General features: G+C 41.2%; 1 protein-coding gene and 1 long non-coding RNA gene across 2 annotated transcripts in view; one reads left to right on the top strand and one right to left on the bottom strand.

Annotated features, from left to right (window-relative positions):
• Positions 1 to 2,352: 2,352 nt before the first annotated feature.
• Positions 2,353 to 12,440, bottom strand: LOC132398080 (uncharacterized). The gene is made up of 3 exons (XR_009513539.1): positions 12,247 to 12,440; positions 8,886 to 9,254; positions 2,353 to 2,478 (listed from the first exon to the last, which is right to left on the bottom strand). It is a non-coding gene; the product is annotated as an uncharacterized LOC132398080 (long non-coding RNA).
• Positions 12,441 to 12,475: 35 nt separating this feature from the next.
• Positions 12,476 to 13,289, top strand: part of LOC132398077 (cationic amino acid transporter 3-like) — a 32,536-nt gene continuing 31,722 nt past the window's right edge. Inside the window, exon 1 of the mRNA XM_059977020.1 lies at positions 12,476 to 12,603. The gene's annotated coding sequence lies outside the window, so the exon portion shown is untranslated. The remainder of the gene's footprint in view (positions 12,604 to 13,289) is intronic.

Here is a 13,289-nt window from a genome sequence, read left to right as displayed (position 1 = left end):
AATAGAGCAAGGGAGGACATCACCTGCATGAAGGGCTGATGTGAAATCTTTGGAATACATTGTCCTTTGAACTGTTCACATATTCTGGATAAAGTGGATAGAATTTGGCTCTTTGAGGCAACATAGGATCAAGTGGGGAAGAGAACAAGGCTGATAGGGAATGCCGGGGCACACCTGAGGGACATAGTGGCCTAATCCTGCTTCTATTGCTTCAGTGATTCAGTTATAAAAATAAAAGGAGTTACGTAGATACTAACATCAACATGTCAGGTTGAGTGCTAAGTAGTTTCTTTACCCCAATTGCTACAGTACTGATACAGTGCCTATAAAAATACTCAACCCCCCAGATGTTTCCATGTTATATTGTTTTACAACATTGAATCACAGTGGATTTAATTTTACTTTCTTAACACTGAGCAACAGAAAAGACTCTTTTGCGTCAAAGTGAAAACAAATTAGTCTAAATTTATCACAATTATTAAACACAATTTCCCCCCATTCTTCTTTACAAAACTTCTCAAGCTCTGTCAGATTGCACAGGGATCGTGAGTGAACAGCCCTTGTCAAGTCCAGCCACAAATTCTCATTTGGATTGAGGTCTGGATTCTGACTTGGTCACTTCAGGACATTAACTTTGTTATTTTAAGCATTACTGTGTAGCTTTGGCTTTATCTAGGGGTCGTTGTCTTGCTGGAAAACAAATCCTCTCAAGTCACAGTTCTCTTGCAATCTGCATCAGGTTTTCCTCCAGGATTTCCCTGTGTTTTGCTGCATTCATTTTATCTTCTACCTTCACAAGCCTTCCAAGGGCCTGCCACAGTGAAGCATCCCCACAGCATGATGCAGTCACCACTATGCTTCACAGGAGGAATGGTTTGTTTTTGATGAGGTGCAGTGTTTGGCTTAGGCCAAGCATAGCGTTTAGTCTGATAGGCAAAAAGCTTAATTTTGATTTCATCAGACCATAGAACTTTTTTCTAGCTGACTTCAGAGTCTCCCACATGCCTTCTGGCAAACTCTAGCTGAGACTTCATGTGAATTTTTTTTCAAATTTGGCTTTCTCATTGGCACCCTCCCATAAAGCTGTGACTGGTGAAGCACCCGGGCAACATTTGTTGTACGTGCAGTCTCTCCCATCTCAGCCACTGAAGCTTGTAACTCCTCCAGAGTTTTCAAAGGTCTCTTGGTGGCCTCCGTCATTCGTCCCCTTCTTGCACGCTCATTCAGTTTTTGAGGACGGCCTGCTCTAGACAGATTTACAGCTGTGCCATATTCTTCTCATTTCTAGATTATTGACTTAACTGTACTCCAGGGGATATTCAGTAACTTGGAAATTTTCGTGTATCCATTTCCTGACTTGTGTTTTTCGATAACCATTTCGTGGAGTTGCTTGGAGTGTTTTTTTGACTTCATGGTGTCGTTTTTGCCAGGATACTGACTCACCAGCAATTGGATCTTCCAGACACAGGAGTATTTTTACTACAATCAATTGAAGCACCCTGACTGCACACAGGTCTCCAAAAACAGATCTCCATTTATGTGACATCTAAAGCCAATTGGCTGTACCAGGTCATATTGGGGGGGGGGGGGGGGGCGGGGTGAATACTTATTCAGTCAATCATTTTGTGTTCTATATTTTTAGTTAATTTAGATCACTTTGTAGAGATTTGTTTTCACTTTGACATGAAAGAGTCTTTTTCTGTTGATCAGTGTAAAAAAAAGGCCAAATTAAATCCACTGTGATTCAGTGTTGTAAAATAATAAAACATGAAAACATCTGGGAGGGGGGTGAATTCTTTTTATAGACACTGTATGTTTGAACAAGTAAGGAAATTTAAAATTGAGTTACACAGCTGCCAATAAGCCCACATACTAGCACAAAGATTTGCAAGACATACACATCCAGAGTACCTTTTTTTATTTATTTCGACAATCTGTTTTATTAAGCCTACCGTAATGTATTATATTGTTAACAGACCAATTTCTACCATATACCAGAATATTAAAATCATTTCTTCCTAACGTACAGTGAGTAATCACCATGAACAATGATGATTTCCCCTGCCTGTTACATAGATATTTCCTCTTTCCATTCATTATAAATGTCTGGAACACAAAGCAATCATTTGGAGGAACTTTGCAGCTTGAGCACCATCTGTGGGAAGAAAGGAACTGGTAACTCTGGATTCCAGCATCTGTCACCTCTTGTGCCTCCATATTAAGTGCATGTGCAGTTCCTGTACATTTTGTTAACTATTCTGCTGAATGTTTGAGTTAGAGTGATTTGGAATAACAAAAAGGAACTAAAAACAATACCTGTCTTCATACAATGCTTTTCCATCTTCAGGATGCCTCAAAGTGTCCCATAGCAATTAAGCATTTTTAAGTGTTGTCAACACTGTAAAGTAGTTAATATGCAGCTTGTTCTATCAAAAGTGCATTTCACTGTTGTCGGTTGTTTCTGATGATGAAAGACAACTGAAAAAACAAATATAAATTATTGCAAAAAAAGATTCCTTGTAAATTGTTTTCAACCACATTAAAACTGTAAAGTACAACACGATAAAGAAAAATATATTTTAAAAATTAACTAATCTTTTAAAATAAAAGAATTGGTAACCCATTCAAATAATACACAAATTCAAGCACACCCTGAAATCAATGTAGCCAATCAGCAGTTCCAAAAGAAAACATCAGCTAACGCCTTCCAGCACTAATTATGTTGACTGGAGGAAATATTTGGATACACCACTGTTGAGTCCTGCTATTGTTCGATGAAAGTATGTCAAGGGATATTTTGTTTCATCCTGAGCTGATAGATAGTTTGACATCCCAAGACACAAAATAACCAAGAAATCTGCATGAAGAACTTGGTGGTTAACTCCTACACAGAGATCCCTCGCTACTGTGAATACAGTGTTAGATTCCCACCATTCACTCCATTCAATGGTCCTTTTCCAGAGTATTAAAAACTATTGATGATAGTATTTATTAAGGTAACCTAATACACCCATGAAAGTAGCAAAGGACAGTCATATGATCGTATTAAATATTCTTCATAACATTGGCAATAACTCTTGAGACAATATTCAATTTGGACCCTATTAGATCATGTCAGAGTTCCTTGGATATTAGATGCAGTGTTGAATTACTGTAAATGTATTAAACTGTGTTAACTTAATTACTGCCTGTTTGTTTGATGGTTTTACATTAAACAGAAGCATTGCTAAATTCTTTTGAGATTAATATCAATAGTGATAAGCAAATTAAATAGAGTATCTGGGACAAACAAACTTATTGAATACAAAAGCAAAGATAAATTCTCACGACATTTGATAATAGATAATGATAAATCCAATAAGATACAATCACGTTAAATAAGGTGTGGCAGTTACATCATATTTAACTGAGTACCGTATTGGAAAACCTTAAACCTCAGTATAAACTGGTTTACAAATTTAATTATGTGTAGTGTCAGATAATAAGGAACTGATTAAATATATTCATTTCCAAACATTTCTTTGGATACTTTGCAAAATAAAGACATCAATCAGATGTCGATCAAAGGTTTTACATTTCATTCATGTGAAAGATCAAATTAACGTTGCAATAACCAGGTTCTCCTTTTTTCCTTGTGAACAGGTCTCATGCCAGGCAGTTTCATCACTATCAGATTTTCTAAATATTAATTTTCAGAATTTGATTGTCACTGGCAAGATCAGAGTTTATTGTCCATCCCTAATTGCCCTTGAGAAGGTAATGGTGAACTCCGTCTTCAAATTCTGCAGTCCATCTGGTGAAGGTATTCTCATGGCACTGTCAGTCAGGGAGTTATGGTATTTATATCCAGCAATAAGACCATAAGACATAGGAACAGAAATAGGCCACTCAGCCCATCAAATCAGCTCCACCATTTCATCATGGCTGATCCCAGATCCCATTTAACCCCACACATCTGCCCTCTCACCATATCCCTTGATGCCCCGACCAATCAGAAATCTATCAACTTCCATTTTAAATATACCCACAGACTTGTCCTCACCCACAGCCTGTAGCAGAGCATTCCACAAATTCACCACTGTTTGGCTAAAAAAATTCCTCCATACTCCTGTCCTCAAAGGTCACCCTTCAAGTTTGAGACTGTGCCCTCTAGTTCTGGATAACCCCACCAAAGGAAACATCCTCTCCACATCCCCCCTATCTAGTCCTGTCAACCTTCAGTAGGTTTCAATGAGATCCCCATGCATCCTTCTAAATTCCAGCGAGTGAAGGCCCAAGGCTGCCAAACACTCCTCTTATGTTCACCCCTTCATTCCTGCAATCATCCTCCTCTGGACTCTCTCCAATGATAATACATCCTTTCTGAGAGAGAGGGCCTAAAGCTGTTGACAATACTCAAAGTGTGGCCTGACCAGTGTGAGGGACCAACAATTTATCTTCACATTAAATGCAGTATGATTTAAACGACATATAGGCCGAGGTGTCCTGATCTGCATGCTTCCTTTGTTCTTAATGATGGTAAACGTCACAGACTTCTGAATAAGGAGGGTGAGTAACACAGTGCATTTCGTAATTGTTACATACTGTTGGCAGTGGAGGAGAGAAAAATCATTGATGAGATATCAGTCAAGCGGGTTGTTTGGTCTTGGATGGTATCAGACTTCTTTGGAGTTGTTTGTATTACCATCACGCAGGCAAGTAGAAAGTTTTCCATTATGTTACTGTTGTGCTTTATGGATGACGGGATGGTCAAAGGATGTCAGAAATGAGTGGTTCACTTCAGGATGCTCGGCCTCTGTCCAGTACATGTGATTACTATATTTAAGTTATGTTTCTGGTTGACAACTCCTCTCAGAGTATGGATGGTGGCAATGGTCATGCCTTTGAATGTTAAACATTTGTAATAAGACCCTCTTTTATTAGAGATGGCCATTGCATGGTAAAATGTACATGCCATTTATGAGATATCTAGGTCTTGCTGCATATATACATGGGTTTGTTCAACCTGCTTATTATTTCTTAAAAGAATTCCAACAGATATGTCAGGCAAGATTTCCCCTTGAGGAAATCATGCTGACTTTGGCCTATTTTATCATGTGCCTCCAAGTACCCCAAAACCACATCCTTAACAACGGACTCCAACATCTTCCCAGCTAATGAGATCAGACCAACTGGCCTATAATTTCCTTTCTTCTGCCTTTCTCCCTTCTTGGAGAGTGGAGTGTCATTTGCAATTTTTCAGTCCTCCGGAACCATGCCAGAATTTATTGATTCTTGAAAGATTGTTGCTAATGTCTCCACAACCTTTTCAGCAACCTCTTTCAGAATCCTGGGGTATAAACCATATGGCCCTGGTAATTTGCTTATCTTCAGACCTTTCAGACCAAGCATCTTCTCCCTAGTAATGCAGCTTCACTCAGTTCTATCCCCTGACACCCTCAAACTTCCGGTATACTGCTAGGGTCTTCCACAGTGAAGACTGATGCAAAGTACTTTTTCAGTTTGTCCACAATTTCCTTGTCCCCCATTACTAGCTCTCCAGCATCATTTTTCAGCAGTCTGATATCTACTCTCACTTTGTTTTTACTCTGTATATCTCTGAAGAAACTGTTGGTATCCTCTTTGATATTATTGGCTAGTTTACTTTCATATTTCATCTTTTCCCTTTTTATGACTTTTCTAATTGCCTTCTGTTGATTGTTAAAAGTGTTCCAATCCTCTAACTTCCGACTAATCTTTGCCCAATTATAGGCCCTCTCTTTGTCTTTTATGTTGGCTTTATCTTCCCTTATCTGCCAAGATTGCATCATCCTACCTTTAGAATACTTCTTCTTTGGGATGTATCCATCCTGCACCTTCTGAGTTGCTCCCAGAACTTCCAACCATTACTGTTCTGCTGTCATCCCTGGTGGTGTCCCCTTCCAATCAATTTTAGCCAGCACTTCACTCATGCCTCTGTAATTCCCTTCACTCCACTACAACACAGATACATCTGACTTTAGTTTTATCCTCTCAAATTTCAGGGTAAATTCTCTCATATTGTGATCAGTAGCCACAAAGAACTCCTTTACTTTAAGCTCTCTAATCGATTCTGGTTCATTTCTCAACACCAAGTCCAAAATACCTGATCCCCTACTGGACTCAACTATGAGCTACTCTTAAAAGGCCACCTTGTAGGCATCTTGCAATTTTCCCTGTTGGGATTCTGCACAAAACTGATATTCCCATTCTCCCTGCATATTGAAATCCCCAATGACTATCGTAACATTGCTCTTTTACATTGCAACTTATCCCATTGACTGAAAATTTGGCCAATCAACAGCCTGTCCTCACTAACTGTCTCCCTATACACAGCCTCTGTTTGTAAACCAACTGCCCCATCACTCTGGATCCCATCCCCCTGCCAAATTAATTTAAACTATCCCAAACAGCTTTAGCGATCCTGCCAATGAGGATATTGGTCCCCCTCTGGTTCAGGTGTAACCCATCCCTTTTGTACAGGTTTTGTACCTTTCCAGAAGAAATCCCAATGATCCAGAAATCTGAAGCCCTGCCAGCTGCACCAGTTACTCAGCCATGCATTTATCCACCAAATCTTCCTATTTTTACCTTCACTGGCACATGGCACAGGGAGCAATCCTACCCATGAGATCCTGCTTTTCAGCTTTCTACCTAGCTTCCTGAAGTCTCTTTGCAGGACCTCATTGTTGGCAATGTGCCTCCCCCTGTCATATACTGTGAACCTAATCTGAGACATCCATGACCCTGGCACCTGGGAGGCAACATACCATCTGTGGGTATCAATTGTATCCACAGAATCTTGTCTCTATTCCTCTAACTATGGAATCTCCTATCATTGCTACAGTCCTCTTCAACTCTCCTCTTCTGATCCACAGCTCCAGACCTGGTCACTGCTGCTCCCCCAATAGATTATCCCCCTCAACAGTATCCAAAATGGTATAAATATCATTGAGGGGAATAGCCACAAGGGTATTCTGCACTGGCTGTCCATTTCCCTTCCTTCTCCTGACAGTCACCCCACTACCTGCCTCTTGTAATCTAGGGATGGCTGCTTCCCTCTAGCTTCTGTCTATCACTTCTGCAGTTTATGTGCTGAAGATCATCAAACTGCAGCTCCAGTTCCTTAACATATTCTGTGAGGAGCTACAGGTCAGTGTGCCTGTTGTAGATGTGGTTATCTGTGAGGTTGGGTATCCACATCTCACACAAAGAACACAACACTGCCCCTGGAGCCATTTTCACTGCACTAACTGTGACCTAACAGACTAGGAATGAAGAAAGAAGAAGAAGAAGAAACTTAATAGATACTTACTTCACCTGAGCTGGATCTTGACTAAGCCTGATGAGCAAAAGCCAATCTAACACTGCCCCACTCATACAATGGCTGCTCTGTTCGCCCTGCCTTATTTTTATTCGCCTTTGCTCATGAAGACTGTTCTATGATTGGGCAGTTTTCAAACTCTGAAAACTGTTAAGATGCACTTTATTTTTTAACCTTGAATCACAAACCTGTGTGAAGTTGCCTCTTCTACTCGCACTCCCATTCCCTGATTGGGCACAGTTCCAACTCCCAATGACTAATACCAATTCTCCTCAAACTCCTAATGAAATATAACTGCTCTCATTCCTTTCTCATGATTGCATTACTATGTTGGGCCCAGGATGGACCTTCAGTGTCACCCAGGAAATTAAAACGGCTCACCCTTTCCACTGCTGGTCCATTGGATTCCCCTTCCTGAAGTCCACAGTCAATTTCTTGGTCTTAATGACATTGAGTTCAAGGCTGTTGCCGTGATACAACTCAACCAGTTGATCTATCTCACTCCTGTACCCCTCCTCATCACTGCCTGAAATTCTGAAACAATAGTTGTGTTGCTGCAAATTTGTAGATGGGGTTTATTCTATGCCTAGCCACATCATCATGTACGTAGAGAGAGTAGAGCAGTGGGATAAGCACAGATCCTTGATGTGTGCCAGTGTTGATTGTCAGGGAGGAGATGTTATTTCCAATCCACACATTTTGTGATCTCCCAGTGAGTAAGTCAAGGATCCAAATGCAGAGGGAGGCACAGTGGCCCAGGTTTTGAAGCTTGTTCATTAGAACGGACAGTATGATTGTGTTGATGCTGAGCTACAGTCAATAAACATCAGTCTGACGTGCATTTTTCTATTGTCCAGGTGATCAAAGGCTGAGTGGAGAGCCAATGAAATTCCATCCATTGTAGACCTGTTGTGGCAATAAACAAATTACAGGGGTTCCAGGTCCTTTCTTAGGCAGGAATTGACCCTAGCCATGACCAACCTCTCAAAGGACTTAATCACAGTAGATATGAGTGCCACTGGACGATAGTCATTGAGGCAGTTCACCCTGCTCTTCTTGGGCACTGGTATGATGTAGGTGGGAACTTCTGACTGCAGCAGTGCAAGATTGAAGATGTCCTTGAACAGTCCCGCCAGTTGGTTTGCACAGGTTTTCAGAGCCTCACTAGATATACCTTCAAGTCCTTTTCTTTTTAAATCTTTTTATTAATTTTAAACAAACATAAATGAAACATGAATACAGAGAGTTTGAGAGTACATAGTTAATAGTTTAAATAGACATTCAAATATATAATAATCAATATATAATAACCTCCCAAACTCATAGTATTTATGAACAAAAGAAATTTTTTAAAAAACCCCCCCAAAAAAGAGGGGAAAAAAAACACTAACCAACATGGGCCATTACTTAATCAGAATCAGAATCAGACTTTAATCGCCAAGTACCATGTGCACGTACAAGGAATTTACTTCCGGCAGGTGGTGTCTCTCTGCTCATAACAATAATAATGATAAATATAAATGAAAATATAGATTATACATACAAGTAGTGCAATCCAAGTAATAGTTAGCCGACAGTTAACTGGCAGTTAACTGTACAGCAAAGTGACCGCAGTAGGGAAAAAACTTCTCCAGTACTCAAAGCAGTCCTGTAGGCATTCCCGTAGGCATTCCCCTGCCTCACCTTCTTGGTCCTCACACTGATGCTGCAGTCTTTAGTTTCTGCCTATGCGCTGGGTGTAGAAGTACAGCCAGGTGATCAGACTTTACAAAGCATGGGCATGGGCTGGCACAGTAAGCATTCTTGATGGTGGTATAACAAGGGTCAGGAGCATAGGGTCCTCTGGTTTCACAGCTGATATGTCCGTTGTAATTGTTTAGAGATGTCTTCAATCTGGCCTGGTTGAAATCTCCTGCAATGATAGGGAAGGCATTAGTGTGCACAGATTCGTGCCTGCTGATTACACTGCTCAGCTCCTCCAGTGCCTGCCTGACATTGGCCTGAGGCGGAATGCACACTATTATCCGAATGATGACAGAAAACTCACTTAGCAGATAAGGTATGTAACATTTTGACTGATAGATGTTCCAGGTCAGGTGAGCGGGACTGAGACATAAAATGCCATGTATGTGCACCATGATGAGTTAATCATAAAATATACTCCACCTCCTCTGTCTTTAAAAGACTCTGCTGTCTTGTCTTTGTGAAGAATTGTGAAGCCATTGAGCTGCAGCACTGCAACCAAAATGACGGGGATAGACACGTTTCCACGATGCAAGGTACATAGCTGTCCCTGATATCCCTCTGGTTCAGCAACTTTGCTCTAAGATCTTCAATTTTATTTTCCAGACATTCCAGACTGTACATTCGCCAGCAGGATAAGTTGAGAGTGGGGGTCTAAAGCCTTTGCATTTCAATCATACTTGTAGACTGGCACAGCATCCTCACTTCCATTTTCTTAATGAACATTAAGGTCCCAGGGCCTCATAGGATATAAACCAGGTTATTGAGAGTGGCAAGCAATGAGATAACTAGGGCTTCACGTCCTCTCTAGTCACAGGCAAGGCCCTGGAGAGATGCCGAGTAGCTAATGTTGTTCCATTGTTCAGGAAGAGAGTAATCATGGAGTTGTAGAATAATACAACACTGAAACAGGCCCTTTGGCCCAAATGGTCCATACCAACCACCACATCCAAGCCCTTCCCTATCATGTTCCTATCCAACTACCTCTTAAATGTTGCAATTGTACCCATCTCGACTACTTCATTTTGTGGCTCATTCCATGAACTCACTACCTTCTGTATAAAGAAGTTACCTCTCAGTTCTCTTTCAAATCTCTCCCCTCTTATTTTGTATCTGTGCCATCTAGTTTTGGACTCCCAGTCCTAAGGAAAAAACTATGACCTCTACCTTATCCATGTTGCTCATGATCTTACAAGCTTTTATAAATCATCCCTCTTCTTCCTATACTCCAAGGAATAAATATCCAGTGTGGCCAATGTCTCCCTGTAATTCAAGCTCTCCAGTATTGGCAACATCCTTGTAAATCTCTCAGCATCCTCTCCAGTTTGACAATGTCTTTCCTCTACAGGGTGACCAAAACTGCATTCAATATTCCAAGAGAGGTCTCACCAATGCCTTATATCACTGCAATATAACGTCCCTGATCCTTATATTGCTGCCTTGAAATGAAATGAAAGCCAGCATGCTAAATGCTTCACCATCCTGTCTACTTGTACAACCACTTTCAGTGAACCGTGCAGTTATAGTCCCAGGACCATTTGTTCCACAATACTTGGCAGTGCCCTATCCTGGTTTGAATGTTCAAAATGCATCAACCATGGAAACTACAGACCAGTAAGTCTCATGGCAATAGTAGAGAAGTTATTGCAGAGGGTTCTTAGGGGTAGAAGTATGAGCATTTGCAAAACAATGGCCTAATTAAAGACAGTCAGCATGGCTTTGTGCAGGACGTTATGTCAAGTTTTTTGAGGAAGTTATGAAGGTAATTAATGAAGATAGAGTTGTGAATGTTGTCCACATGAATTTTTGTAAGGCACTTGACAAGGTTCCTTATGGGAGTCTCTTCCAGAATATTAAGATGTATGGGATCCATCATGATTTGTCCTTTTGGATTCAGAATTGGCTTGTCCATCGAAGGCAGAGGGTAGTGGTCAATGGGAGTTACTCTGGCTAGAAATGTTGTGAATAGTTGTGCACTGTGTGGATCCATTCTGGAACCTCTGCTGTCTGTGATAAATAAACTGGATGGAAATAGGTGGAAGGTTTAGTAAGTTTGCCAATTATAAAAAAATTTATAGTGTTGTAGATGGTGTAGAAGATTGTCAAAGGACACACAAGCTTTGTATCAGTTGCAGATATGGATGAAGAAATAGCAGATGGAACTTAATCCAGAGAAACGTGAGGTTTTGCACTTTGGGAGACTAAATGTATAGGGACAATACATTGTTAATGTCTACTGCCTGTTATGCCACTGGTGTTTAGGGCAGCATGAAGGATCTTATCATTGTTGTTTCTGGAACTATTTTTGATTTAGTCGGGATTGTTAGCCCTGGCTGAACCCTGAACCCAGAGGACCGTGGGCTACTCTTTGTCTGGCCTCTACTTATTGGCCCGTTTGGCATGGGTGACCCTACCAAGAGCCAAAGCACAAGGCCCCGACTCCAGCGAACATAGTTCTCCGGGTCAGTGAGGCATACAAACCTCCAAACACTACAAGATTGAGGTCCTCTTCCAGCTATATAGAACTATAGTTAGGCTGCATCTGGAGTACATTCAATTTTAATTACCTTACTATCAAAGGGATGTCAGGCTTTGGAGAGGGTATAGAAGAGATTTACTAGGATGCTATTGGATTAGATGGCATGTGCTATAAGGAAAGATTGGACAAACTTGAGTTTTATCTGGAGTGGTGGAAACAGAGGGGAGATGTGGTGCAGTCAGGTTTATAACATTATGAGCTGCATTGGTACAGAAGACCACTGGTATCTTTTTCTTCCCCAGGATGAAACACAAGGGCACGCATTTAAGGTAAGGGGGGTAAGTTCAAAGGAGATGTGCAAGACAAGTTTTTTTCCCCACAGAGGGCAAAGGGTGCCCAGAAGGTTCTCCTAGGGGTGTTGGTCGAGGCAAATACAATAGAAACTTCTAAGAAGCTCTAAGATAGGCACATTAATGTGCAGAGAATACAGTGATATGGACACTGTGCAGGCATAAGAGAGGAGTTTAGCTAGACATTTAATTAATAGCTTATTTAGATTGGCCCAACATCTACCACCACTTCACCCTTGGCACACATCTCCAAGGACACCGTGGAAATTCATTTCTCAAACTTCTTGGTCTCTGTTGCCTTCAGGACGTTCATTGGTACCTACTTATTTTACCTTTATTTTGGCCACTTGACTGAACGTTTCTCTTTCTGTGACCCGTGACGAATTTTGTTCGATTCTCTTCCATTTCCGACCCCCCACAAGCGTCTTGGGGAAATTAAAGATTCTGCATTAATGTAAGCAAGCTGCGAGTGCTTGGTTGCTTGGTAGTGTTCGATACACAGACAAAACCCGGCCGCCCGTAGTTCCACCACGCAGACCTCCTGTTAAGTACTCAGTGGCGGATTTCTCCGTGACGTACAAGCCTGTGATCTTTGCTAGGCTGTACCCGACCCATTCAGCTTCATTCAAAAGGACACGCGGCGAACGGGACTGTTCTCCCTGGCTACTTCATCCGAAAACATCTAAACAGTGAGTTCACGACTGCTTCCAGTATCATCCCGCTAGACCCCGGGCTGATTATTATGCTTAATTTTATCCTAAAAATGTGGCGGTCAAATGAGATTTCAAAATGCGCGGAAAGCGGAATTGAAGCGCATTTAATACTTCGCCGGTTGGGTCGTGGCAATTATTAATGATTTCGTTTGCTGTAATTAAATATTTAAATCTGATCTCGATTAAAATACTGTATTACTGATCCATCCGCTTATGAAAGCACATTCGTTTTAGGTCAGGCAAGAGTGCGGTTTGGGAGGATGTTGTGCGTTTGGCGCCTAAAACGGCGATTTATTCATACCTCATGATTATTTGCTAGTCGGGATAACTTAGCATTCATTTAGTACAGAGAAATGCATTGATCGTCCGGGAGAATTAGAAATGTAAGCTAAAACGCGTTTTAATTGAAGTCGATGCCAGGATGCGAATAGAGCTGAAATTACTCTCGTCCATTTTCTAGTACTCACTCTTTACAGAGTATTTGAATCGACGGGGGTGGCGGGGGGGGGGAACATATTCACTGTTTTAAGGGAAAAGCCAACTAATTTTACATTATGAGGAAGCGGGCTGACTGTTGGGCAATTGTGTTCGCAGCATATGCTGAAACCAATTTGTTGCATCAGCCTGTCTTGTCAAAATCCAGGACTCCTTTTCCCTCGCTT

The sequence above is a fragment of the Hypanus sabinus genome, chromosome 8 (genome assembly GCF_030144855.1).
Source record: "Hypanus sabinus isolate sHypSab1 chromosome 8, sHypSab1.hap1, whole genome shotgun sequence".
Taxonomy (NCBI): domain Eukaryota; kingdom Metazoa; phylum Chordata; class Chondrichthyes; order Myliobatiformes; family Dasyatidae; genus Hypanus; species Hypanus sabinus.
This window is presented reverse-complemented; position numbering and strand designations above follow the sequence as displayed.